Raw genomic sequence first — 27,968 nt, forward strand, 5'->3', positions numbered from 1 at the left:
TTTCTGAAGAAGGGTCTAGGCCCGAAACATCAGCCTTCTTGCTCCTCTGATGCTGCTTGGCCTGCTGTGTTCATCCAGCTCTACACCTTTATCATAAATGTTGACATCATGTCATACCTAAAATTCATTAAGGTAAGAGACATAAAGGGATAAAGTGAAGTCCTTTGCTGACTACAGATCATTCAACATCACCGAGGGGAAGGTCAGAAAGTATGGTGAATATACGGCAAGAAGTGGGAATAGATGAAGGGATAGAGTTGGAGGGTAGTGGAGAGGTAGAAAGATCTAAGAGTACCCTTAACTTTTTGGAGGTTACATTCCAAATCAGAGTTGGAACGTACTGTTCCAAGGTGGTGTCATGATCTGGGTGTAGATGGGAAGATATGTCTGAGAGTTAGGGCTTAATATTAACTCTATTTCTGTCTCCACTAATGCTACCAGACCTGCTAAGGTTCTCTGGCATTCTGGGTTTCTAACATGAATGTTAGCCCCTTCAGAACCATTATCTTATATAACACCATCTATGTGACATTTTCCCATAGTTAACCCAATACATAGTCATGTATTTAATGATATTATATTTAACACTAACCGTCTTCACAACTCCTCCCACTAGAGACTTTGATCTGTCAATTATAAGAAGTCTGGACACCTTTTTCTCAGAATGCACACTCTGCAGAATTTGAAAAATAGTAGGTCTATTGCTTGAGGTCTGTTTCCCCTGGTTCTGATCTGTGGATTATTTCTCTACTGGAGGATCTTTTATCTTCCAGGTATTCTTCCAATGGGAGGTCATTCTTTGTAGATATTGCTGGCCCATCACCTTACTTGTGGAATCTTTAATCTCCCGAATTTCCTCACTGGAAGATAGCTGCTTTGTTGATATAAATAGGTTCTTCCTTCTAGTATCTTGGGTTTCTGAATTGGGGAAACCTTTTCAACCTATTTGTCATGTGACTGAAAGATCACTCACTGAGCGCTATCTTTATCGCTGGCGTTTATTTCTGTTTTAGAAGTCAGAACATTGGACATTTCCACCAGTGCTGCCAGCACTTTTGGCATCCTGTATCTTGACAACATTAAACAGTTCTCTCTTGTATTATCATATGTGATCTCCCTTGATGCTTTCTTTTGCTGGGGATTTGCCATCAGTATGGAAAGCTTGATGAAGCGTTCTACTGGTTACCTTTTGACAAGTTGGTCAATAATGCTTTGTACCTATATGTGTCAGGACCAGTTGTTTTCTGAGAGGATGTCAATCCCCTGCAACACTTCTTTTGAAATTGAGACGGAGAAATGTGTATGTCACCAACGTAATATAGCCATATCTCGCTAGACTGTAGTTTCTGCCATGGTAACTGGTCTAATGAGATAGTAACACTTTTCATAGAGTCAGAGGTTCACAGTACAAAAAGGCCCATCGGTCCACCAAGTCATCAAGCACTCATTACCTTAATCCTATTTTCCTGCATTTAATCTGTAGATTTGTATGCTATGGAATTTCAAGTATTCATCTAAATACTTCTTAAATGTTGTGATGGTTCCCACGTTTGCCAGCCCTTCAGGCAGCAAATTCAAGATACCCACACCATCTGAAGGGGACAGCAATCTTCTAAAAATCCCCTCTAAGTCTCTATAATTAATCTATACCCCAGTTATTGACACCTTTCCTGAGGGAAGAAGTTTCTTTCTAGGGACATGTCTATATTGTGCTCATAGATTTTCACTTTTGAATACCTCCTACTTGATGCATCACTAACTTTCCTTAAAGTAGCTACTTTCGTCACATCTACATTATCCATTCCGATGATCAGCAACAACTTGCTGTGTTCCCACTACATATGGACATAAATTCAGCTTGAGATTTTTGTCCATACCGTAATGCTGACAAATAGCACGAAAGTAAGATAAATGTGTGCATGTGCACACACAGATACACCCACACAAATATAAAATATGTATGTCATCATACCAAAAAGTACGTTTTTAGAAATCTATCTTTATAGTCAGATTATTCGCAAATTCTAGTTTTGTTCTTGTATTTTTAGTAGTAGGATTTTACATAATTGCATCTAGTATTCTCAGTTTCTTCACCTAACCCATTGTATTTAATAGATGTTTAACTATAATTTACCATTTTTTGTTGTCTTTGATCTGTGGCATGCTCACTTCTGTTTTTTGCTACAAAATGAATATTTGTACAAAATTCAGATATTCAGTACACTTTTCTGTTCACACATTAACATCAGAGAGATCCCTCCTACAACAAATATTTGTGAACCCTTTCCTTCAACTCTGTCATTTTTGCTGAGAATCATCCAAGTAATTATTTAATAAATGAACAATACAATACATTATCAGAAATAAGCAATAACAACACATTACATCATCGTGGTTAATTTTCACATTTAAATTTGGGCAAACTGAAATAGCCTTTTTTCAAAAACTAACAGTAATGTTTCAATTCTATTGTTAAATGGCAGACCTTCAATCCAACGTTCTAGTGGTTAGACCTGTCTCATGTAGCTTTCCCCGTTGGACTGACAGATTATAGATCTCAAAACCTTGCTTCTTAAGGAGAATTTTCTTTTGGTGTCAAAATTGCAAATCAGTTCAACTTCAGCAAAGCAATACTGTTTTCATATGTTGCAGTAATGCACTAAATCTACACTCACTTAAAAACTGCAGAATATTAATAAAATATGTACATAGTTTGGAATCAAAGCCTCCAGTATGTGTATGCAACTGTTCCAACTACTGCTATTTTAAAGTAACAATGTATAAATTTGCACTTTAACCCCTGCAGACTGGAGGATGAATCAGCTTCCTTAGCAAATGAATAGATGGTAATGGAAGTCAAGAGGTTTATCTATCTGGTACAACAACTATCCCAGCCTACTGTTAATTGCATTTTGAATTTTCCTTTATGTATTTCCCTATTCCTAACTATTTATTCCAAACATTTATCATTTTTAAACAATACATTTTAATTTATCTTTAATTTTATTACACCTTGTGCTGCTAGGATAAGATATTTTCAAAGGGGAAAACGTGGGATCTTTGTCATTCATACTTTATTTGATGGAGGATTTGGTATACATGCGTGTACGTATATACGCGCACACTAATTGGGTAGTCTCATTTTATAAGATGTACTCTACCTTTCTGTTGTCTTTCTTTACAGTGGACTGCATTGGTGCTGCCAGATGTCCCATTCAGCATCAAGTCTTGGATGAGTAATTTCCTCCAGCTCAGAATTTGAGAGAGTTAGATTTTGACTATTGTCAGATTTCAGATGGTAGACCAGGAGACCCAGTCAATTTTGAGACACATACCTTCATAACATAGGGAGAGCAGGTTGCAGAAGGAAAAGAAACATCTCAGGGGCAATCACAACATCAAGACTGCCCCGATAATTAAAGCTTGTCTCTTTCATTGGACCACCAATGGTTGCTGTCTGCTGTGTTCACTCATTCCCTCATTGATGTCTTAAAATGCCTTCAGATTTCCCAACAAATATATTTAAACCTCATGTGATCCTCAACTGTATCCCTACCATATCTCACCTTGACTTGTCCATTTTATTACATGTGCTTTTGAATCTACTAAGATATTTACATTCAGGATTAATTGCAAATGTAAATTGCTGTTGCATTTCTCTCTGAACAATATAATTCAATCTATCATCTTCTCTGTTCCTATTCTATCATTTTTAATGACCAGAATTGAACAGCATGTGTGGAATCTTGGAGGAACTTGAACAATGTGGACTATGTCGAGAAATGTGGTGTGAGAAATCAGACACTTATAGGGAGCAAGTCACTGCATCTTCTAAGCAAGTTCTGGTTGTTGATGCAAGGTTCTCATTTAGAAATGGCAAGTTGACTATTAAGATGGATTACTTCATGTTAATGACCTTATTGCCTACCACCCGTCATAAGCAAACTAGAAGCTGGGAATTCTCTACATCGAAGTGAGAGGGGGTACCAGTCACTTCAGTTCGAAGCTTGCTCTGCAGGATGTCCATGCTGGACACCAGGCACCAATATCTCAGGGCACATTCCGTGAGCACCAGCCTCATACACTCCACGTTCGTGAACATGTGCCAGCCTTTAAGTACCTTTATTGCACATTTACGATTCACTTGCAGGACACTTATGCACTTCAATGGCTGCATTGGTGACTATCATTGTAATGCTGCAACAAAGAAACTTTGTGCTCCTGAACTGGACCAGGCTGCATCTACAGCCTGAACTTTTGCTGTCATATTACTCACTCACTCTGTGTCTGCAAGGATGCTTGTGGCATCCCTATCTTACCTTTTTGCACCTTGTCCCTTAGCCATAGATACCAGTCCCGCAGTACTGCCTCATTGAGAAGTGGGTATAGTAGCAGAAGTAGTGAATATAAGGTAGCAGTGAAAAGATGGTGGGGTTTGCACGCAGAGGGGAGGGAGGTCATTGACATTCTTCACAGTTAGTCATCCTCGTGAAGGTTGAGACAGCACTGACCTGTACTGGCAACCTCAATCATTTAAGTATGTTCTAGTGCTGTGGAATCCACTGCTGGTCTTAGGAGAAGAGGGTGATCCACCTCTGGACCCTGAAATCCTTGTCCACAAAGTGGGGCTCCAGATTTCCCCTGTCTACCATGTTCGGGGCAAATTTCAGGAACTGGGCAGCTCTGGGCTAACAATTCTTGCCTGTTTGCACAAACCTTCAAAAAAGATGGCACCAGGTCAATTCTGAGGTATTTGAGCAGAGGCAAGTTGTTCCAGGCATGGCATGTGTTCCAAAATACAGCAAGACAGTTGTCGTAGGGCCAAAGTGGGTAATTTAGGAGGCAAGTTTGGTAAGATGCTGCAAAAGATCTTGCCAGGCTTTGCAGAGAGAAACTAACCAGAAAAAACTATTGACACATGGGCAAAAAAGTGAGATTCAACCCCGTATTCCAAATGTGGTTGAATTGATTTATTTTAAAGCTTTTTTAAAACATAGTAGCTTTGTACTATAATATTCTGGTGGTAGCATGGTGGCTCAGTAATTAGCACTGCTGCCTCACAGCACCATGGGACCCTGGTTCAATTCCGGCCTTGGGTGACTGTGTGAAGTTTGCACATTCTGCCTGTGTCTGTGTGGGTTTCCTCTGGGGGCTCCAGTTTCCTGCCACAGTCCAAAGATGTGCAGATTAATTGGATGGCCATGCTAAATTGCCCACAGTGTCCAGGATGTATGGGTTAGCCATGGGAAATGCAGGGTTACAAGGATAGGGCAAGTTGGGTGGGATGCTCTTTGGAGAGTCGGTGTGGACTTGTTGGGCTGAATGGTCTGTTTCCACCCTGTAGGGATTCAATTTAAAAAATCTAAAGTTTTATTAACTTCTTGATTGCTTTGCCGCATTAACTATATAAGGCAAATTATTATTCATGGGCTCCATTCTCATACTTAATGTCACAAAGTTGTTTTGCCTGACATGTAATGCTTCACAAACTTAAGTTTCACTTGTATTTGGTCTGTCCAATTACAAATTTTCAATCCTTCTGAAATCTTTAACACAGCTAATAATGACCTCCCTGTTTTAACCTCTTTTGGAAGTTTGTAATGCATTCAGTTGATTTTGACACCCATTTTATTTGTGTAGACTAGTAATAACAGGTCCAAGCACAGATCTCCTGGGCATTCTACTAAATAGTTCATATACCTCATCTCTCCAGACTACTGTTTAGGGAAGACATTGTGAAAAAAATATTGATTTCCTAGGAGTGGGAGGCTGCTGCCTATATACCCAAATCTCATTGAAGGAGGACACGAGTCCTGTGTTGCTGTCTAACAACAGGGAATCAACTGATTGCAGCGACACTCTGCAAACAAATTATTTTCCTTGTGCTTACTCTTTTAGCTAACTTATACAGACCTCCATTCTATCCCTGACTTTTAATTTTATTAAAAATCTTTTCATGTAGAATTTTGACATATCCACTAAAAGTCCAGAAAATATGATATTGCTAAATCTGATATTTTTGTTATCTACATTATTCTTGAAGAATCAATTAATTTAACCAGAGTGTTTTTGTCCTCCTGAATGATCACCACTATTTCTCATTACTTTGTTATGCAAATACTTCACAAGATTCAATTTTTTTTTATTATTATGCCAGTTATTTAGACTAACTGGATTATCTGGAAAAATGGTGGGATCTTTTTTAAGTATTGAATGCACATATTTCACCAGATAGATTGTCTTTCCAATATAAGGACAGGTGCCTAATTGATGTGAAAGTCAGATGAGAAGCCTGCATTATTTGGTTGCTGTGGGTGGTATGTCTATGGTCAGTTTGCTATGTACCTTTAGGAGACAAACTCACAATGTCTTCATTATATTGTAACATGTGACTTGAAGGTGTAACCATCTCAGACTCCTTCTTGATTCAGATCACTTAAAGCATGCCACTTTGTAACTAAATAGCCTAATGTTAGCCCAGACACTGATGTGCCTGTGAATATAATGTCTGTATATAAAACTTAATTGCAATAAATGTCTGTCGGATTCTTCAATGCTACAATATCCACAGCATTGGTTAGCTCAGTTGGCTGAATAGCTGATTTGTGATGTGGAATGGCGCCAATAGCAAGAGTTCAATTTCTGTACTGGCTGGGGTAATAATTAAAGTCTTGCCTTCTCAACCTTGCCACTTGCCTGATCACTAGTCATTCTCTCTCTATCTCTATATCTCTCTACCTATCTCTATATATCTCTGATGAGACAGCAGTCTTATGGTCCACTGGGACTATGGCGATTTTTTTTTTTACCTTTTGACAATATTCATATGTAAGTATATGTTATGATGTAAGCATTACTACTACAGATAATACACTTTGCCGAAGGCAAAATCCACATCGACAGGAGGGTGTTTAATGACCCAATTCAGGGTCTTATTGGAGTTGTATTGAATGCCATATTAGTTTGACCATTAGCAGACATGCAGTTAACCTAAAGAATACCAAATTGTCAGATCATGTCAATTGGTGTGGAGTTCTGATTTGACACCCACACTTCTATTTTGATGTGTCATGCTCAAGTAACATCCTTCAGATATTTTCTAATGAACCTGTTCAGAGCTGTTATTACACATCTCTGGTGCAGGTGAGACTTTAACCTGGGCTTACTGGTTCAGAGGTAGGGATATTACCACTAGCACTGCATCACAAGAGCCTCCCAAAATCATTTCTTAAATGTTATAATGTTTCGTAAATCTGTGTGTCACCCTTGCACGGGGCCATGCTCATCCTCTATGTATCATTCCAGTTTTAGTGTGTGTGCTGTCAAAGCAACCACAATATGCCGCCTTCTTTTTTCAACACTGAACACTATTAGCATTATTTAAAGAAATTGTTAACTACCTACAGGTTAATGTTGGATTTGTCATTCCCCAGAGCTTGGTACTATCTCAAATTCCTTCAAATTTCAAAAGTCGACTGTTTTTAAGGAGCATATCTTGAGCCATTATGAAACTTGTTTTTTACATTCAGTGAATTACTTTTAATATAGTCTCCGTGGTACTACTGGAAAGACAACGGCCAATTTGTGCACAACAATGTGTTAATGACCAGATAATCTGTTTATTGAATGTTGAAAGAGAGATAAATATTTGTCAGGTCACTGGGGATAACTCCTATTCTGCCTCATTAGTGTCATGGGATGTTTTATCCCATGATGGGATGTTACATCCCATGACATAAACATACTAAGTGGCCTAGTGGTATTATCGCTGGACTGTTAATCCAGAGACCCAGATAACATTCTGAGGACCCGGGTTCAAATCCTGCCACGGCAGATGTGGAATTTGAATTCAATAAATTTCTGGAATTAAGAATCTAATGATGATTGTGAATCCATTGCTGATTTTTGGGAAAAACCCATCTGGTTCATTAATGTCCTTTAGCAAAGGAAACTGCCATCCTTACCTGGTCTAGTCTGCATGTAACTCCAGACCCCCAGCAATGTGGTTGACTCTGGGCAGTTAGGGATGGGCAATAAATGCCGCCTAGCCAGTGACGCCCTCATCCCGTGAATGAATAAAGGAATACTGAAATCTCAGCCTCCTTAAGTGTTTTGGAAAGTGATGCCGAATGACTCGTGGATCATCATTTTATATCCAACCAAGCCACTGATATTTGATTTCCTTAAGTTAATGCATGTTAAGGCTAGTCACAGTACCTCTGCTACTACCTGGCAAAGATCATCCCAGCAGACTCTGATTTCCTGATTTCTTTATTTCTATGTTGAACACTAGACAGAAAATCCATCAGTTGCATCATCGGAGGTGCTTCATCTGATGTATTGTCTATTAAGCTATTTTTGAACCTTAATCATTTAAAGCATAAATCATTGGCCTGGGTTAAGATTATTCCTTATAATCCTTATTAAACCTTACATTTATTCCAGCATGGATGAGGGCTGCACTTGGCAATCCTGTAGAATTTCCATTGTGACAAACTCCATAGGAATTGACCTGGAAATTGAATTTTCTGCTGGCAAATTCCTTTATTCTTATATGTATTTTAAGTCAGAAATTTGAAAGTTCCAATGAAATTAGGTAAAACTGTTACTTCAGAACAGTTAGGCTATTAAATAAATAGTTCAGCTCCTGAGTATCTATTAAACTTCCCTCTCTCACACCCCCAAGTACAAGTTCCCCAGACCCTGACCTGTCTTTTCCCAGGCTGCCATCCCCCACCCGCAACAAAACCCCAAGCCAGACACAGCTGGACTCCTCATCCAGCTCCTCTCCCCACCCACCGGACCTGCCCCTGGATCAATCTGATCCCTCCTGGATCAACCCAATTGCCCACTGCTAGACCCAAATCCCCGATCTGACTCTACCCTCCACAAGCCCTGCAGGACCAGTTTTCTCCCACCAACTGTGACCTATGCTAAATATTGTAATACTTCTCTCAACAGATATCACCCTTGTACCAGCCTCATTTGGCATCCTACTTAACCTGGCACTCTACATCTCCTACCCATCTAGCATCCTCCCCTTCCAATATCCTAACATCGCATTTACCTTGATGTATTTAAGGCCAGCTGTCAAAGTGGTTGTCAGGATCTTTATATTTCAGAATACGGCGGCTGACTGCCTGCTGTGGAACTGCGATATGATTTGCTTTCTCTGCACTACAAAAGAACTGTCAGAATGAAAGTGCATATCCACATTTCTGAGGGAGCCCTGAGCAGAATCTCCTGTCAGAAATGAGGAGCTCCCTTCTTTTGTTCAAAAAACGAGGGCTGGAGTTGCAATCTGCGTGTGATTGCCGTTTCTCAGAACATCAACCCATTATCGCAACTAAAAGGAGAATCAGTCAACTGGCATCCCTCCATGAGCACTCATGCTCAATTGATCCCACCTATGTGTAAGAGTAATACAAAATAATTGCTAATCTTTGTTCAATAAAATATTGCAGCTGATTTCAGAACCAAATGGAGTGTCAGGAATTGTCTTGTGTCCTGCAATGTGGCAGCATTTATTAGTGTTCTTTTGCATTGAGGAAACAATAGACTTAATCTTATTTGGGAATGTGTTCAATTGAGATTTGTCAGATTATATGGAAAACAAACAGAGACATCAGTCATACGCAATACAGAGAAGTGTGAAGTCATGCACTTTGTTCAGAAGAACATTGAAAGACAGTATAAAATAGGGGGTACAATTTTAAGGAAATGCAAGAACAAAGGGATCTAAGTGTATATGTGCATTGGTCACTTTAGATGGCAGGGTAGGTAACAATAAAAGTTAAAGCACACAGTGTTCTTGGCTTTATTAATAGGGGCATAGATCACAGTAGCAATGACCTGATGTTGAATTTGTAGAAGACGCGTCTTAGTTCTCAGCTGGAGTATTGTGTACACCTGGGGGTGCCACAGTAGCAGAAAGCTGTGAATGCAATGGCGAGAAGATTGATTATGAGGATACATTTGAAAAAATTGGTATTGTTCTCTTGAAGAGAAGGCTGAGAGGATGTTTGATAGAGGTTTTCAAAATTATGAGCACGTTGCACAAAGTATATAGGGAGAAGCTATTCCTATTCATTTAAAAACAAAAGAATGAGGGGGTTGGATTTAAAGTGATGTGCAAATGAAGCAAGCATAATGAGGGGTAAGAAATTTTTTCACACAGCAGATAGTTAGGATATGGAATGCAATGCCTGGAAATCTGGTGGAAGCAGGTTCAATTGAGGCATTCAGGATGGATGATTATTTAGATAGAAAGGGTGTCCAAGGATGTGGGGGAAGAGCCAGGAGGTTACCACAATGTGATAGAACCAGTGCAGGCATGATGGGTCAAGTGGTCTCTTTTTGCGCCATGGCAATTCTGTGAATTTAGTTTGGCAGAGATGGAAACCAGGTGCTTGCCTGCATTTAGAGTAAAGACTAGGCAAACAGTTTCCTTATCAAGGAGATGGAAATGAATACGTATCTAAAATAGTTTGAACAAAAGAGTTTACTTTAAAGGTATCACTAATGCATTAGCAAACAGCTTCCATGAAACTTTTAACTGTGTCTATCAAACACATTTAAGGGTGTTGTAACTCCTATAGGGACTTATAAAAATTGTTGGAACAACATTTTCAGTAATATATTTTTATATTGAAAGCAACTGTATTGCTTTTATTCAGCATCACCTAAATGCAATTGCCATGGATCTTCTGTTCTGTTTTTGCCTTCTCAATTTCATGATATTGACCCTTTAAGAGTTCTTAAAAATTCAACAGTTTTTTAACACGGGCAAAGCTTCACAAAATTTTTTGGATTATTTTCGCATACAATGCAAAATGTTTTTGATCTTTTTATTATAGGTCTGTAAAATCTGATCATTGAAATTGTTTTTAGAGGAATGCAAAAATAGAGTGACAAATATAATATAGAAAATAATGTTGCATAATTTCTACTGCAATAAGTTCCATTTGAAAAATGATGTTAAATAACTTCAAGGTGAATGGACTTCTTGAGAAAAGAGTCTGCAAGAGATACTGTTTTTCCTTTGTGTGGATTAACAATTTCCTGCTCAAACTGTTAGATATTCCTGTGCCTGCTGAGTTGCACGGCAGGATATGTTGAGTAAAACACTTGCAGCTGCATGTGACATGAGATGCATGGTGTGCTACTTTTACTTCTGGTTAGAATCCAAAATTCTGCTAGACTATATTACAGAAAATGCTTGCTTTAAAAAGAAAGTGGAAGTAACAATCAATAATAAACTGCACAACTGAAAATTAGAAAGGGCGAGTGCTTAATAAGCCATCCATGGTATATTTGCAGTATGGTATAGATTATACAGAATATATAGATGAATTTCAAACCTGAACATATTCCTCTATTATCAATATAGCTGAAGCCAGAGAGAAGTTAAATATATTTGGATATTTGTGTATTTGTAAAGGATGGATAACTAAATGAGGTTTCGCTTTCAGTACAGGGAAGTACAGTGTTTGATAACGTAAAGGAAACATTAAAAAGTTTGAGATAGTAGGAACTGCTGATGCTGGAGGCTGAGATAACAAGGTGTGGAGCTGGATGAACACAGCAGGCCAGGCAGCATCAGAGGAGAAGGAAAGCTGACGCTTCAGGGCTCGACCCTTCTTCAGAAATGGGGGAGGGGAAGGGGGCTCTGAAATAAATAGAGAGAGGGGGAGGCGGTGACAGAAGATGGATAGTGGAGAGATAGGTGGAGAGAAGATGGGCAGGTCAAGAAGGCGGGGATGAAGCTAGTAAAGGTGAGTGTAGGTAGGGAGTTGGGATGGGGTTTGGTCAGTGAGGAGGGAGGGGCAGGTAGGTTGGAGGGAAGACAGACAGGTCAAGGAGGCGGGGACGAGAAGGGGCTGGTCTTGGGATGAGGTCGGGGGTGGGGAGATTTTGAAGCTCGTAAAGCCCACATTGAGACCATTGGGTTGTAGGGTTCCAAGGTGGAATATGAGGTGCTATTCCTCCAGTTTTCGGGTGGCATCATTGTGACGCTGGAGGAGACCCAGAATGGACATGTCATCCAGGGAGTGGGAGGGGGAGTTGAAATGGTTCACGACTGGGAGGTGTCATTTGTTGCGAACCAAGCGTAGGTGCTCCACAAAGCGGTCTCCGAACCTCCGCTTGGTCTCCCTAATGTAGACGAGGCCACATCGGGAACAGCAGATACAATATACCACATTAGCGGATGTGCAGGTGAACATCTGTTTAATGTGGAAGGTTTTCTTGGGGCCTGGGATGGAGGTGAGGGGGGAGGTGTAGAGGCAGGTGTAGCACCTCCTGCGGATGCAGGGAAAGGTGCCCAGGGGTGATGGGGCTAGTGGGGAGTGTGGAGCGGACGAGGGAGTCATGGAGTGAGCAGTCCCTCTGGAAGGCAGATAAGGGTGAGGAGGGAAATATATCCTTCATAGTGGCGTCAGATTGCAGGTGGCAGAAGTGGCGAAGAACAATGCTTTGAATCCGGAGGTTAATGGGGTGATACGTGAGGATAAGGGGAATTCTGTCTTTGTTTTTATTGCGGGGAGGGGATGTGAGGGCTGAGGTGTGGGAAACGCAAGAGATGCAGTTGAGGGCGTTTTCGACCACTGTGGAGGGGAATTTGCAGTCCTTGAAAAACGAGGACATCTGGAATGTCCGTGAGTGGAACGCCTCATCTTGGGGGTGGAGGCGGAGGAATTGGGAATAGGGGATCGCATCCTTGCAGGAAGGTGAGTGAAAGGAGATGTAGTCTAGGTAGCTGTGGGAGTCGGTGGGCTTGAAATAGATATCAGTTTCCAGGTGGTTACCAGAGATGGAGACAGAGAGGTCCATGAAGGAGAGAGAGGCATCAGAGATGGTCCAGGTGAACTTAAGGTTGGAGTGGAAGGTGTTAGTAAAGTGGATGAACTGTTCGAGCTCCTCGTGGGAGCATGAGGCAGCGCCCATACAGTTATCGATGTAACGGAGGAAGAGGTGGGGGATAGTGCCAGTGTAGCTGCGCAAGAGGGACTGTTTCACATATCCTACAAAGAGGTAGGCATAACTTGGGCCCATGCGGGTACCCATGGCCACCCCTTTCGTCTGTAGGAAGTGGGAGGAGTCTTCTCTCCACCTATCTGCTCCACTATCCACCTTCTATCATCGCCTCCCCCTCTCTCTCTTTATTTCAGAGTCCCCTTCCCCTCCCCCCATTTCTGAAGAAGGGTCCAGACCCGAAATGCCAGCTTTCCTGCTCCTCTGATACTGCCTGGCCTGCTGTGTACATCCAGCTCCACACCTTGTTATTAAAAAGTTTGAATTTTTTCCATGCTTGTTTAAATTGGGAACTATGGCAGCAGAAGATCTCACAGAAATGTATATTGCTACCTGCAATAATCTTCATCTTCATTCAGTTTTAACAATGAACAGGCTGCTGTACTTTAGCAAGAAGATTACCAAATCTTTTCTTGCAAGAAGCAGGCTTTGAAAGACATGTCTCCTTCTACTTTGAACTGAAATCCTCTTTTAGAAGTCAGGCTGGCCTGAGGTCCAGAAAGGAATCGATCTTCCATTGAGTTATTCCTTTACAATATTTTCAGAACGAAGATGGGAGAGAATTGGAGCCAGAATTTCCAAAACTAATCAAAGATTTAGGCAAACTGAAGCAGGAGTATCACATTATTCTGCAAGAAAATGCTAAGCCCATCTGCTGTCATACTCCCAGGCTAATTCACCCTCTGATGGAGAAAAGTGAAATCTCAGTTTGACAGCATGATTGAAAGCTGGGTCTTTATGCCAGTAGCAACCAATATAATGATGTTTGGATGAGTACAGTTCCCAAAATAAATTAAGAACTGAGATTGTGTATGAATCTCACTCAGTTAATAGTTATGAGGAAAATCTATCCTCTTTCATCTGTCGGTGATAGATTGGCGACAAGCAAGTGTTTTTTACAGGACAGGAAGCCAACAAAATACCCTTAGACTAATGGTCAATCTTGCTGAATACATTTATTCCATCTTTCAGGTAGTATTGCTTCAAGTATCTCCCATTTGGAATCGTCTGTGTACCAGAGATTTTCAAAAGGCCAGTGTCTCGAATGCTGGAAGAGAAACCAAGAATTATTTTCTAGACAGATGATATCCTTGTGAATGGTCAAACAGAAAAAAAATCAAGATGAGAGGTTTAGGGATGTGTTAACTGTATTGCAGAATATGGGCCCAACACCAAATGAGAAAAGCTAATTCTCTTGAACTATGATAATTCGTAGGACACCTTATCTTAAATTTTCTCCAAGGAAGATGTGAAGCATCTGTGAATTTCTGGCACTGAAGTATAGGCATGTACTTAGGCATGGTTTGTTCCCAACTTCATTGATTACTTAACCCATAATGGATCTTTTGAAAGAAGGTCATCAGTGGTATTGGTATCAGTGACATTTGATAAAACTTTCAAAGAGAAGAAGCTTTCTCTTTTTTTTTAACCAGCATCCACAATAAAGTGGATGAATTAGTCATGCAGATATCTAGGGGCATTTAGTTTTTAGAATGGACAGACAAAGAAAAAGGTGATGGGATAGCACTTCTGGTTAAGGAGGTTATTAGCACTGTGATGAAAGATATTTAACTCTGGTGAAGTATATCTGTATGGGTAGAGCTTAGAAACACCAAAGGGCAGAAAACGATAGCGGGGGTTGTGTATATGGACCTCTGACCTATCGTAGTAATGTTGAGGAAGGCATTAAACAGGAAATTAGACACAAGCAATAAAGGTATAGCTGTAATTGTGAGAATGTTAATCTGTATATAGATTAAGCATATCAAATCAGTAATATTACCAAACAGGAGGAATTCTGCACTGTGTATGAGATGGTTTCTGGATCAATACATTGAGGAGTCAACTAGACAAAGGGTCATCATAAGATCATTCACAAGTGTAGTGCAATGAGAAAATTATGGATGACAAACTAGGTGTCCATGGCCCCTTTTTTTGGGGGAGGAAGTGGGGAGTGAACGTAATATGATCTTCATTTAAGATAAAGTGACACAGTTGATTTGGACACTAGAGTCTTGAATCTATATAGAAGAAACTATAGTGGTATGACTGTGAACTGGTTGTGATAAATCAGGGAGCATTACTTAAAGGGATGACAGTAGATAGGCAACAGCAGACATTCAAAGCATGCAATGAGCAACTGCTCATTTCTATCTGGCAGAAAGAAAACAAGGAAAGGTGGCATAGCCATGGGAACAATGGAAATTATGGATAGTACTAGATTCAAGGACGGGTGTATAAATTAGCCAAAAGGAGCAACAGATCTGAAGATTGGGAGCAATTAAGATTTCAGTAAAGGAGGACAAGGGGATTAGATGTAAGTGGGGATAGGTAGAATATGAAAGTAAGCTTGCAGGGCACATATAGAAAAATTGTAAAAGCTTCTATAGGCGCTTGAAGACAAAAAAGGTAAATGAAGACGAATGTTGGTCCTTTACCATCAAACAGGGGAAGTTTATAATGGGGAACAAAAAAGACAGGCCAGTTAAAAACATAGTTTGGTTCTGTATTCACAAAGGAGAGGCGTAACATCCCAAAAGTGTTGGGGAACGCATCTTTTAGTGAAAATGGAAAATATCAGTATTTGTAAGGAAGGTGTTTTGGGGAAATTGGGATTAAAGGCTGTCACATCATCCTCCGGGTTTGATAATCTACATCCCAGAGTATTTAAGGATGTGATTGTAGAAATAGCAGATGTAATGGTGATCATCTTTCAAGATTTTATAGACTCTGGACCAGTTCCTATAGATTGGAGGGTAGTTAAACTAACCCGATATTTTAAAAAAAAAAACAGAGGTATTAGAGAAAACAGGGAATCATAGACTGGTTAGCTTGAGATCACTAGGGAAAATGCTAGGCCCCATTACAAAAGATTTAATAGTAGAGCACTTGGAAAATGGTGTCGTGATTGGACAGAGTCAGCATGGATTTATGAAATGAAGATCATGCTTGACAAATCTATTAGAATTTTACAGGATATAATTAGTAGTGTTAATAGTGTGGCGGGGTTGTGGGGGGGTGGGGGGGGGGGGAGTGTGGATTTGGTCAGTGGATGTGGTTTACTTGGACTTTCAGCAGGCATTTGATAAAGTCCCATATATGAGATTAGCATGAAAAATTAAAGCACATGGGATTGGGGATAGTGTACTGACATGGATAGAGGATTGGCTAGCAGACAGGAAACAAAATAGGAATAAATGGGTCATTTATTGTGAGTTGCAGCCAATGACAAGTGGGATACTGGAGGGATCGGTGCTTGGAACCCAGCTATTCATATTATATACTAATGATTCAGATAAGGCAACCAAATGTAATATTCTCAAGTTTGCAGACCACTCAAAGCTGGGTAGAAGGTTGAACTGTGAGGATGAAGAGATGTTTCAGTGAGATTTGCACAAGTTGAGTGAACAGGCAAATGCATGGTAGATGCAGTATAATGTTGATAAATATGAGACCATCACTTCAATAGCAAAAACAGGAAGGTGGATTATTATCTGCAAGGCAATAGATTGGAAAGCGGGAAGATGCATTGAGATCTTAATGTTGTTGTACACTAGTGACTGTAAGTAAGCAAGCAGGGGCAGCAGGCGATGAAGAAGGCAAAAACGGTATATTGGCCTTTACAATGAGAGGATTTGAGTACAGGAGCAGGGATATCTTACTGCAATTATGCAGGGCCTTGGTGAGACCACACCTAGAGTATCATGTGCAGTTTTGGTCACCTTATCAGAGGAAGGATGTTCTGGCTATGGAGGGCCTGCAACAAAGGTCTAGCAGATCGACTCCTGGGATGACAGGACTGCTGTATGAAGAGAGACTGGATTTGATAGGACTATATTTAGTGGAGTTTAGAAGACTGATGGTGGATTTCCTAAAAACCTATAAAATTCTAACAGGACTAGATAGGGCAAACACAGGAAGGATGTTCCTGATGACTGGCAGTGGGGTTATAACTCACTCAGAGATAGTAAGTCCCATTTCTGAAGAAAGGTACTGACCCAAAACGTCAGCTTTCCTGCTCCTCTGATGCTGCCTCGCCTGCTGTGTTTATCCAGCTCCACACTATGTTATCTATAAGGGTAGAGGGTAGGCCATTTAGGACTGAGGCGAGGAGAAATTTCTTCACTCAGAGTGGTGAGCCTATGGAATTCTCTGCTACAGAAAGTGGTTGAGGTCAAAACATTGAATGTTTTCAAGAAGAAGTTGCATACAGTTCTTAGGGCTAAAGGGAACAAAGCATATAGGGTGAAAGTAGAAACAGGGTACTGAGTAAAATGATCAGTCATGATGAACAATGGAACAGGCTTGAAGAGCTGAATGGCCTATTTCTGTTCCCTTTTTACATTTCTATGTTACAAACCAGGCTTATTCACTATAGTAGTTACAGATGTATCACCCCATGGTATTAGGAGTGGACATTGTTCAAGTGCAAACTTGCTAAAATTGGATTAAGAGCTTTGACAAAGACTGAACAGGCGTACACACTATGGAGAAAGATTGGGGAACTGGAAAGAATGGTCAAGACAGTGAAGACCCTGATGCATAAGATTCCGGACTAAGATTTATCTTTACTCAGCTAGATTGCAACACCATTGAATAATGGATGCTCACCTGCAATATTGTTAATGTCAACGGGCTTACAAATGGAAGTATCTGTTTTAGAACCAACCTCAGGTCGATCATTAGTTTCAATCCATGAAAAGGTAACACAACTAGAGAAAAGCCAAGCAAAAAGCAGCAGACTTCAGATTACAGTAGACACAGTGAAAACTGTCAACCTTGAATGCAGTGCAGAAAGTCTGATTGAGGGACAGAAAGTCAGAAGCCATGGTCATCAGACAAATTGATAAACCTAATCTTAGAGTCAAAGAGTCATACAGCATGGAAACAGACCCTTTGGTCCAACCAGTCGATGCTGAACATAATCCCAAACTAAACTGGTCCCACCTGCCTGCTCCTGGCCCATATCACGCCAAACCTTTCCTATTCATATATCCATCCAAACGTCTTTTAAAAGTTGTAATTGTACCCTCATCCACCACTTCATCAGGACATTCATTCCACATGCGAACCACCCTCTGTGTAAAAAAAAATTGCCTCATGTTTTTTTTAAAATCTCACTCCTCTCAACTTAAAAATATGCCCCTAGTCATTCCCCATCTTCGGAAAAGACAACTACCATCAACTCTATCTATATCTCTCATTATTTTATAAACTTCTATCAGGTAACCTCTCAACTTCCTACGCTCCAGTGGAAGAAGTCCCAGCCTTTCCTTATAACTCAAACTTTCCATACCCAGCAACATTCCATAAATCTCTTCTGAATCCTCTCCAGCTTGATAATATCCTTCCTGTAAATTGGCAACCAGAACTGGAAACAGTATTCCAGAAGAGGCCTCACTAATGCCCTGTACAACCTCAACATAACGTCACAACTCCTATACTCCAAGGATTGAGCAATGATGACAAGTGTGCCAAACACATTTTTAACCATCCTGTCTGTATGTGATGCAAACTTCAAAGAATTATGTACTTACACACCTAGGTCCCTTTGTTCTACAATACCACCCAAGGCCATACCATTAATTGTATAAGCCCTACCTTTTTTTTTGTACCAAAATGCAATACCTCACATTTATCCAGATTGAACTCGATCCGCCATCTTTCAGCCCATTGACCCATTTGATCAAGATCCCTTTGTAATCTTAGAAAACCTTCTTCACTCTCTACTATGCCACTAAATTTGATGTTATCCACAAATGTACTAACCATGCCTTCTATATTCTCATCCAAATCATTTATATAAATGACAAACAAAAGTGGACCGAGTACCAATCCCTGTAGAACACCACTAGTGACAGACTTCCAGTCCAAAAAGAAACCCTCCACCATTACTCACTGTCTCCTTAAGTTAAGCCAATTATATATCCAATTGGAAAGCTTATCCTGAATCCCATGTGACCTAACTTTACTAATTAGTCTATCAAGCGGAACCTTGTCAAAGGCTTTACTAAAATCCAGATAAACAATGTCTACTGCTCTGCCATCATCAACCTTTTCGGTAACTTTCTCAAAAAACACAATTAAATTTGAGACACAATTTTCCTCGCACAAAACCATGTTGATGATCCCTAATCAATTTTTGCCCCTCTACATGTCTATAAATCCTATCTTCTATAATCACCTTCAAAAATTTACCCACAACTGAAGTCAGACTCACAGGTATATAGTTCCCCGGTTTCTCCTTACAAACTTTCTTAAACAAAGGTGCAACTTCAGCCACCCTCCAGTCATCACGCACCCCACCCATATTTATAGATGATACAAATATTTCTCCAAGGGGTCTCGTAATTTCCTCCCTTACTTCCCACGACATTCTTGGATACATTAGATCAGGTCCCGGAGATTTATCTACCTATATATTCTCTAATCTCCCGAACCTCCTCTTCTGTAATGTGAACTATTTTTAAAACATCAAAATTTATTTCTTTGCATTCTCTAGACTCCATTTCTTTCTCCACAGTAAAAACTGACATGAAATATTCATTTATTATCTCTCTCATCTCCTAGGTTTCAACACAAAGATGATTTCCTTGATCTTTAAGAGGCCCTACGCTCTGCCAATGCTATCTCATATCCCCTCTTTGCCTTCCTGATTTCTCTCTTAAGAATGCCCCTACACTCTTTACATTGATTAAAAGATTCAATTGAACCAAGTTGTCTATATCTTAAAAAAAAAAATTATTTTATTTTGACTAGAACCTTAATCTTACCATCCTTACCCTTCACTCTAACAGGGACATAATGCCTCTGAACGCTTGTCACCGCACTCTTGAATGCCTCAGACATCCTTTTACCCACGAACAGTTTACTTCAATCAACTGTTGAAAGTTCTTGTCTCATATCATTAAAATTTGCTTTACCCCAATTGAAATCTTTAACTTTTATGGAAGGCTTATCCTTTTCCATAACCATTTTGAAACTAATAGAATTATGATCGCTAGACCCAAAGTGTTCCCCTACTTTTGCTTCAGTCACCTGCTTTGCCTTATTGCCCAAACGAAGGTTTAATTTTACTCCTTCTCTAGTAGAGCATTCACATATTGATAAAGAAAATTTTCATGAACACATTTGACAAATTCTTCGCCATCCAAACCTTTAACACTACAGTAGCCCCAGTCAATGTTTGGAAAATTAAAATCCCCCATTATTACAACCTTATTATGCTTACATATATCTGAGAACCCCCTACACATTTGTTTCTCAATTTCTCTCTTACTATTAAGAAGTCTATGTTATAATCCCATCAAAGTGATCTTTCTTATTTGTATTTTCTACCCATATATTTTCACTGGATGTTTTTCAGAAATATCTTCCCCAGTTACAGCAGCAATGTATTCCTTGATCAAAAATGTCACGCTCCCCTACCCCACCCCACTCATGTTGTCATAATCCCTGAAGGGCCATTGATATTACTTGAAGTGTGATTGAGTGGGATTATCACATGATGTGCCATAGCCACACTGACATTACATAAGAACATAAGAACTAGGAGCAGGAGTAGGCCGTCTGGCCCTTCGAGCCTGCTCTGCCATTCAATAAGATCATGGCTGATCCTTTCGTGGACTCAGATCCACTTACCCGCGTTCTCACTGTATCCCTTAATTCCTTTATTGTTCAAAAAAAACTACCTTTTTTTAAAAACATTTACTGAAGTAGCGTCAACTACTTCACTGGGCAAGGAATTCCATAGATTAACAACCCTCTGGGTGAAGAAATTCCTTCTCAGCTCAGTCGTAAATCTGCTCCCTCTAATCTTGAGGCTATGCCCTCTTGCCCTAGCTTCACCTGCCAGTGGAAACATCCTTTCTATTTGTCTTTTCCTATTTGTCTTTATATTCTGTGCTAGTTTTTTCTCATGTTCTATCTTACTTTTCCTTATCGCTCTTTTTGTGGCTTTCTGTTGACCTTTAAAGTTTTCCCAGTCTTCTAGTTTCATGCTGTTTTTGGCCACTTTGTATGCCTTCTCTTTCAATTTGATAGCCTCCCTTATTTCTTTAGACACCCATGGCAGATTACCCCTTTTCTTACAGTCCTTCCTTTTCATTGGAATATACTTTTGCTGAGCACTTTGAAAGATTGCTTTGAAAGTCCTCCACTGCTCGTCAACTGTCCCACCATAAAATCTTTGTTTCCAGTGTACTTTAGCCAAGTCCTCTCTCATTCTGTTGTAGTTCCCCTTGTTCAAGCACAGGACCCTGGTATTGGATTTTATCTTCACACTCTCCATCTGTATTCTAAATTCAACCATACTGTGATCACTCCTTCCAAGAGGATCCCTAACTGTGAGGTCATTAATTATTCCTGTCTCATGACACAGGACCATCAGTATTTAGAATGGTACAACTATTCTGGAAATGGTAAAATGCCATCACACATGTGATGAACTCAAACAAATCAGATTTATACGTTCAGTCACTATTCCAATCTTTCAACCTGAGAGATTAAGAATTTGGGGTGGGGAAAGATAGTGATAATGATGTTAAGAATGACATAGTTTTTGTGATTAATAATGTAACAATATAAATAGTCATTTGTTATTATATAGTAGATTGTCGTTTTTTATTTTTCCTTGTGATTTTCTACTATTACCATTTGCTTTTTCTAGATTTATAATGACCTCCTAAAGAATTTATTATAACCTTATTTAGGAGTCTCACTAATTTTCTGTGTGAATTTCTGTTGCATGCTAATGTTTCTTGAGTTGTTTTAACCTGAATTATTTTCTCATGGACAGTTCACACAACACATCGCTGTTTGCCATGGCGCTTTCTTTAGTGTTCATAATCCTAAAACAGATTCACAATGATGCTTTCTTTCAAAAGGAATTTGCTTTGATTCTGTTAATGCTTTATTGAATCAAAGGTTTTCTGAAATCTTAATGATTCCTTCAGAAATTTGCAACATTTCTCCCTCCCACAGATTTGCTACAGTGCTCCTGTCTCCTGCCTTGTGATTTTTTCCTCTTATATTTTTGAGAAACCTTGGTGATTGGCTGTAATCCAAACTTCCTTGTGGTGTGATTCAGTTGCTTCCTCTTGCTTCTAATGAGAATCACGATTCACACCAACACAACAAGCATTTGTTGTAGTGTGCCTAATATTCCCAACAATTGTGTATCTCGATGTAGGTTTTCCACATGCTGTCCTCTCACAGTAGTCACTGTCACATTTCTGATGTTTATTGGATTTCAATAATACATTATCACAACTTACTTCTCTTGGGTTGCTTTTTCATGGTATTTTTTGCACTTCATAGGCAACAGTGTAGTGTTGAGATTTTTTTACAGAAGGTTAATTCTTGTGTTCTCAACAAGATAATCAATGGATCAGATAGAAGCTTCAAGATCTGCTCTGTTCAGTTGTGTATACTTGTGGGTATGTATACTTAACAACTAACTGAATGAGGAGGCTGCGCAAACATAACATCCTGAATGTTGGTTCACCAGCATATTAACACAAGTCAAGGCTGAACATTGGCAATGAACTTCAACCAGAATGGCAGAGTTAATGATTCATCTTGCCCAGTAACATAGGCGCCTGTCTTCAGACAATTTGGTATGTTCCACATGTTATCAATCAACTGCTAAAGGTGATTCTGGCTAAAACAAAGGGTCTGACAACATCCTGATGGTAGTGTCAAAGTCTTGTGCCCTAGAATTAGCTACAAACCTGGCAAAGCTCTTCCCGTACAGCTGCAACACTGGCATCCAACTGATAATGTGGAAACTGCTCAAGTATTCCCTGACTAGAAGGACAAATTCAATCTAACCAATTACAACTCATCAGTCTGCTCTCAATCATCAGCAAAACGATTGATGATGCAATTTAGTGGCACTTACACAGCAATAACCTCCTCTCTAACGCTTATTTTGAGGGTCACTTGGCTCCAGACCTTTTTACAGCCTTGGACCAAACATGACCAAAAAGAACTGAATTTCAAAAGTAAGTTGAAAATGACTCCTCTTGACACGATGGCAGCCTTTGACCAAGATAGACTAGAAAGGCTGGGACTTATTTCACTGGAGCATAGGAGGTTGAGAGATAACCTTATTGAGTTTTATAAAATCATGAAGGGCATAGATAAGGTGAATAGCAAGCGTCTTTTCCCTAGGGTAGGGGAGTTCAAAACTAGAGGGCGTATTTTTAAGGTGAGAGGAGAAAATTTAAAAAGGGCATGAGGGACAAATTTTTTTACTCAGTGTGGTTTGTGTATGAAATGAACTGCCAGAGAAAGTGGAGGATGCAGGTACAATTAAAACATTTAAAAGACATTCGGGTAAGTTCATGAGTAGGAAAGGTTTGGAGGGATATGGGCCAAGTACAGGCAGGAGGGACTCGTTTAGGTTGTGAACTTGGTTGACATGGACTGCTTGGACTGAAGGGTCTGTTATGCTGTATGACTCTATGACTCTATAACTATGGCAACAAGGAACTCTAATAAAACTAAAGCCAGCGGATTTGTGGGTAAACTCTCCATTAGTTGGAGTCATGCCTTGTACAGAGGATGATTGTTGCAGGCCAAGCATCTCAGACAAGGAAACCGAAAGAACTGTGGATGCTGTAAACCAGGAACAAAAACAGAAGTTGCTGAAAAAGCTCAGCAGATCTGGCAGCATCTGTGAAGAAAAATCAGAGTTAACGTTTTGGGTCTGGTGACCCTTCCTCAGATCTGATGGTAGCTAGGAATATGTCAGTTTATATGCAGAAGATAGGGTGGGGGGAGGGGGTAAGGAGTAAACGATAGGTGGGGAATGAACCCAAACAGAGAGAAGAACAGTTGGACAGACAAAGGAGTTGGTCACAATCTGGCTAGGAGGGTGAATAGCTGTTAATGGAAACTGTTAGTGGCTAACAATAGGTAATGTTTAACGGCAGGCTATGTGATAACAAGGCCTGGTGCGTGGAGTACGGGGCTGGGACATGGGAAAGTTCAGGACCTAAAATTATTGAACTCGACATTGAGTCCAGAGGGCTGCAGGGTCCCCAAGCGGAAAATGAGATGGTGTTCTTCTAGCTTGCACTGAGTTTTGCTAAGACTGCAGCAAGCCTGAGACAGAGATGTTGGCCAGGGATTAGGGTGGTGTGTTAAAGTGGCAGGCAACTGGAAGCTCAGGGTCTCTTTTGCGGGCAGAACATTGATGTTCTGTGAAGCGGTCACCCAGTATACGCTTTGTTTCCCCAGTGTAGAGGAGACCACATTGTGAGCAGTGAATACAGTAGACTAGATTCTGGGAAATGCAGGTGAAGTGCTGCTTCTCCTGTACAGTATGTTTGGGCCCTTGGAAACTGAAGAGGGAGAAGGTAAATGGGCAGGTGTTGCACCTTCGGCAGTTTCAAGGGAAGGTGCTATGGGGTTGATGGGAGTGAAGGAAGAGTGGACAAAAGTGTCTTGGAGGGAATAGTCCCTGTGGAAGATGCACAAGGGAGGAGAGGAGACTATGTGTCTGGTGGTGGCATCTCGCTGGAGGTGGCAGAAATGGCGGTTGGTGATCTTCTGGCTGTGGATGCTTTGGGATAGTAGAGAGGACAAAGAAAACCCTATCGCTCTCTAGCTGAAGAAATATCTCAGTTCCAAGGGGTCATCCCTTCACTCTGAGGCTGTGCCCTCAGGTTCTAGTATCTCCTAATAATGGAAACATCTTCATGTCCACTCTATCCAGGCCTCTCAGTATTCTGTAAGTTTCATTCAGATCCCCCCTTCACCTTTCTAAACTCCATTGAGTACCGACCCAGAGTCCTCAACCGCTCCTCAAATAATAAGCCCATCATCCCTGGGATGATTCTTGTAAACTTCCTGTGGACCCCCTCCATCACCATCACTTCTTTCCTTAGATATGGGGCCCAAAACTGTTCACAATATTTCAAATACAGTCTGACAGGAGCATTATACTGCCTCAGCAGTACATCCGTGATCTTGAATTCTAGCCCCCTTGAAATGAATGCCAATGTTGCAAACCACCAATTGAACCTACATGTTAACCTTCAGAGAATCCTAAAGTAGGACTCCCAAATTCCTTTGTCCTTCAGATTTCTGAAGCCTTCCCCCATTTAGAAAATAGTCTACACATTATCTTCCTACCAAAGTGCATAACCTCACACCTTCCGACATTATATTCCATCAACCACTTTTTTGTCCGCTCTCCTGTCCAAGTTATTCTGCAGCCTCCCACTTCCTCAACACTGTTTGTCCCTCCACCTATCCTTGTGTCATCTGCAAAGTTAACAACATATCCTCAGTTCCTTTGTACAGATCTTTAATGTATAATGTGAGTAGTTGTAGTCCCAACATTGACCCCTGTGGAATTCTACTAGTCACTGGCTGAAAAAGATCTTTATATCCCTACTCTCTCACTTCTGCCAGTCAGCCAATCCTCTATCTGTTCCCAGTACCTTGCCCCGCACATGATAGGCTGTTATCTTATTTAGCAGCCCCCCGTGCGGCACTTTTTCCAAGGTCTACTGGAAATTGAAATAGATCACGTCTACTGGCTCCCTTTCATCTGACTTGCTTGTTACCTGCTAAAAGAATTCTAACAAATTTATCAGCCATGCACTTCCCTTGACAAAGCCATCTTGACACATTCCGACTCTACAATGCACTTTCAGGTTCTCCATATCCCAACCTTAATAACGGACTCTAAAATCTTACCGACAGTTTCCTGCCTTCTGCCTCCCTCCTTCTTTAAACAGAAGTGTTACATGAGCCTTTTTCCAGTTACCTGGGACCCTCCCTGACTCCAGTGATTCCTGAAAGGTCACCACCAAAGTTTTTATAATCTTCTCAGCTATTTCCTGCAGAACTGGGGTATTATCTATCTAGTGGCATCTGGTACAAAAGGTGGCACAGTGGCCCAGTGGTTAGCACCGTTGCCTCATACTGCCAGGGACTGGGTTCAATTCCAGCCTTGGGTGGAACATAGTCTGTGTGGAGTTTGCATATTCTCTCTGTATCTGTATAGGCTTCTGCCAGGTGCTTCAGTTTCCTCCAAAAGTCCAAAGATGTGCAGGTTAGGTGGATTGGCCATGCTAAATTGTTCTAATGTCCAAGGATATGCATGTTAGGTGGATTAGCCATAGCAAATACGGGGTTATAGGAATAGAGGTGGGTGAGGTCTGAGTCTGGGTAAGAGGGTCTGTGTGGGCTCGATGGGCTGCATGGTCTCGATGGGCTGCATGGTCTCTTTCCACACTGTAAGGATTCTGCTCTGGGTGATTTATCCTTCAGGTCTATCAGCTTCCCTGTCAGTCTTCTGTTGTAAGGAAAACATTAACTTTTAATTTGTTTTTCATAAATGAAGGCATCGCTAGCAAGACCAGCATTTGTTGCCCATCCCTAATCGCTTTTATGCTGAATGGCTATGCCATTTTAAAGAGCAAGCAGTTTACAGTTGATCACATTGCTGCGGATCTGGAATCACATGGTCCACATTATCCATGGTGCTTTCATCCATTGACTGGATCCATACTTCTCGCTTCCTCGGGAACATAGTCAACGACTCATCCCACCTCTTCCAACGTCTTCCATCGGGCAAAATACTCAAAAGATTAAACACAAGTACCAACAGATTGAAGAAAAGCTTTTTCCTTGCTGTCATTAGACTTCTGAATTTATCTCTCAAATTTTAAATTTAATGTTGATCTCGCTCTTTGTGCACTTTCTCTTCAGCCATAACATTGTATTCCTCACTCTATTGTATTATCCTAGTGTGCCTTGTATGGTATGATCTGCCTGTATTGCATGCAAAACAAAACATTTCACAGTACCTAGGTACATGTGACAATAATAAATCGAATCAAATACTCAGTAAGGTTATCCTTCTCTTCCCTAAAGGGCAATAGTGAACCAGATGGATTTTTATGACAATCGTAGTTTCATGGTTACATTTGCTGAGACGAGCTTTCAGTTACAGTTTTTTCTATTAATTGAGTTTAAATCCCACCTACAGCTAAGGTGAGATTTGAGTCCATGTCCTCGGATCACTAACATGATCATCATCTGGATTACTAGTTCTGTGATATTACCACTACATCACCATCTCCCCTAAAGGCATCTTGATGTTGCTTCATCTTGCCGTGAGGCTGCAAAAAAGACTAAGACATTGCAAGCCTTCCTGTGATGATATGTACTATCTCATTAGTATATCACAGTCAGACTCAAAGCTCATGACACTGCCTCAAGGCTGCTGTTGGCAAGCTAAATGGCTTGTCATTCCTCTGTTTGATTTGTGATTGTCAATTATGGTCCAACAAGGAATGATAATTAAAATGGTGCAATTCATAACCAACCTTAGTTATCCTGGTTGGCTTCTGTATTCTCTTTACATTGTTGATTCTGGCCGCAGACCAGTCCAGATGAATTTCTACCTGGTATACAACAGAACAAAAAGAAAATGATGAAAATGATTAAATGCCATAATAACATCTAATCACACTTACAAAAGATGCTCTGTTAGCATGGATATATATGCGTCTTATATCTCTTAACTTGCTTTCTTATTGCTCACTCATTTATCACTTACTTGAAGGTTGCCAGCCTCAGTCTGCTTCATATTTCTTAGCGCACACTGACTTTAACACTGAGTTAAAGACTGCCAGCTTCTATGTGGGCCAAATTGCTTACTTAGTGTACGAGGTTTTTAGTGCTTAGTTACAGGCTGCCAGCCTCTGTGGCTTGCATGGTTTTCTTAGCACACAAGGTCTCTAGCTCTGTGAAAGGATGACAGCATCTGTAATTTAGCTTTTTTTTAGTGCAGTGGGTGAGGCAGGAAGCTTACGTTGGTGGAGATCACTGAACAGTCAATCTATCAGTCAGATGGGGTGGACATGTCCCTGCAAGGCATCATGCTACATCAAAGACTCAATTGCAGCATGTGC

The 27,968-nt window shown here is 40.5% G+C and overlaps 1 protein-coding gene, 1 long non-coding RNA gene and 1 other non-coding gene across 6 annotated transcripts in view; 1 reads left to right on the forward strand and 2 right to left on the reverse strand.

Annotated features, from left to right (window-relative positions):
- Positions 1 to 27,968, forward strand: part of pde4ba (phosphodiesterase 4B, cAMP-specific a) — a 547,072-nt gene that overhangs the window by 317,070 nt on the left and 202,034 nt on the right. The window lies entirely within an intron of this gene.
- Positions 7,230 to 7,335, reverse strand: LOC125484303. Its single transcript, XR_007263140.1, has one exon. It is a non-coding gene; the product is annotated as a U6 spliceosomal RNA (small nuclear RNA).
- On the reverse strand, positions 14,005 to 27,783 carry LOC125484178. The gene is made up of 3 exons (XR_007263018.1): positions 27,614 to 27,783; positions 27,381 to 27,458; positions 14,005 to 14,080 (listed from the first exon to the last, which is right to left on the reverse strand). It is a non-coding gene; the product is annotated as an uncharacterized LOC125484178 (long non-coding RNA).

This window comes from Rhincodon typus, chromosome 10 (genome assembly GCF_021869965.1).
Source record: "Rhincodon typus isolate 14 chromosome 10, sRhiTyp1.1, whole genome shotgun sequence".
NCBI lineage: Eukaryota > Metazoa > Chordata > Chondrichthyes > Orectolobiformes > Rhincodontidae > Rhincodon > Rhincodon typus.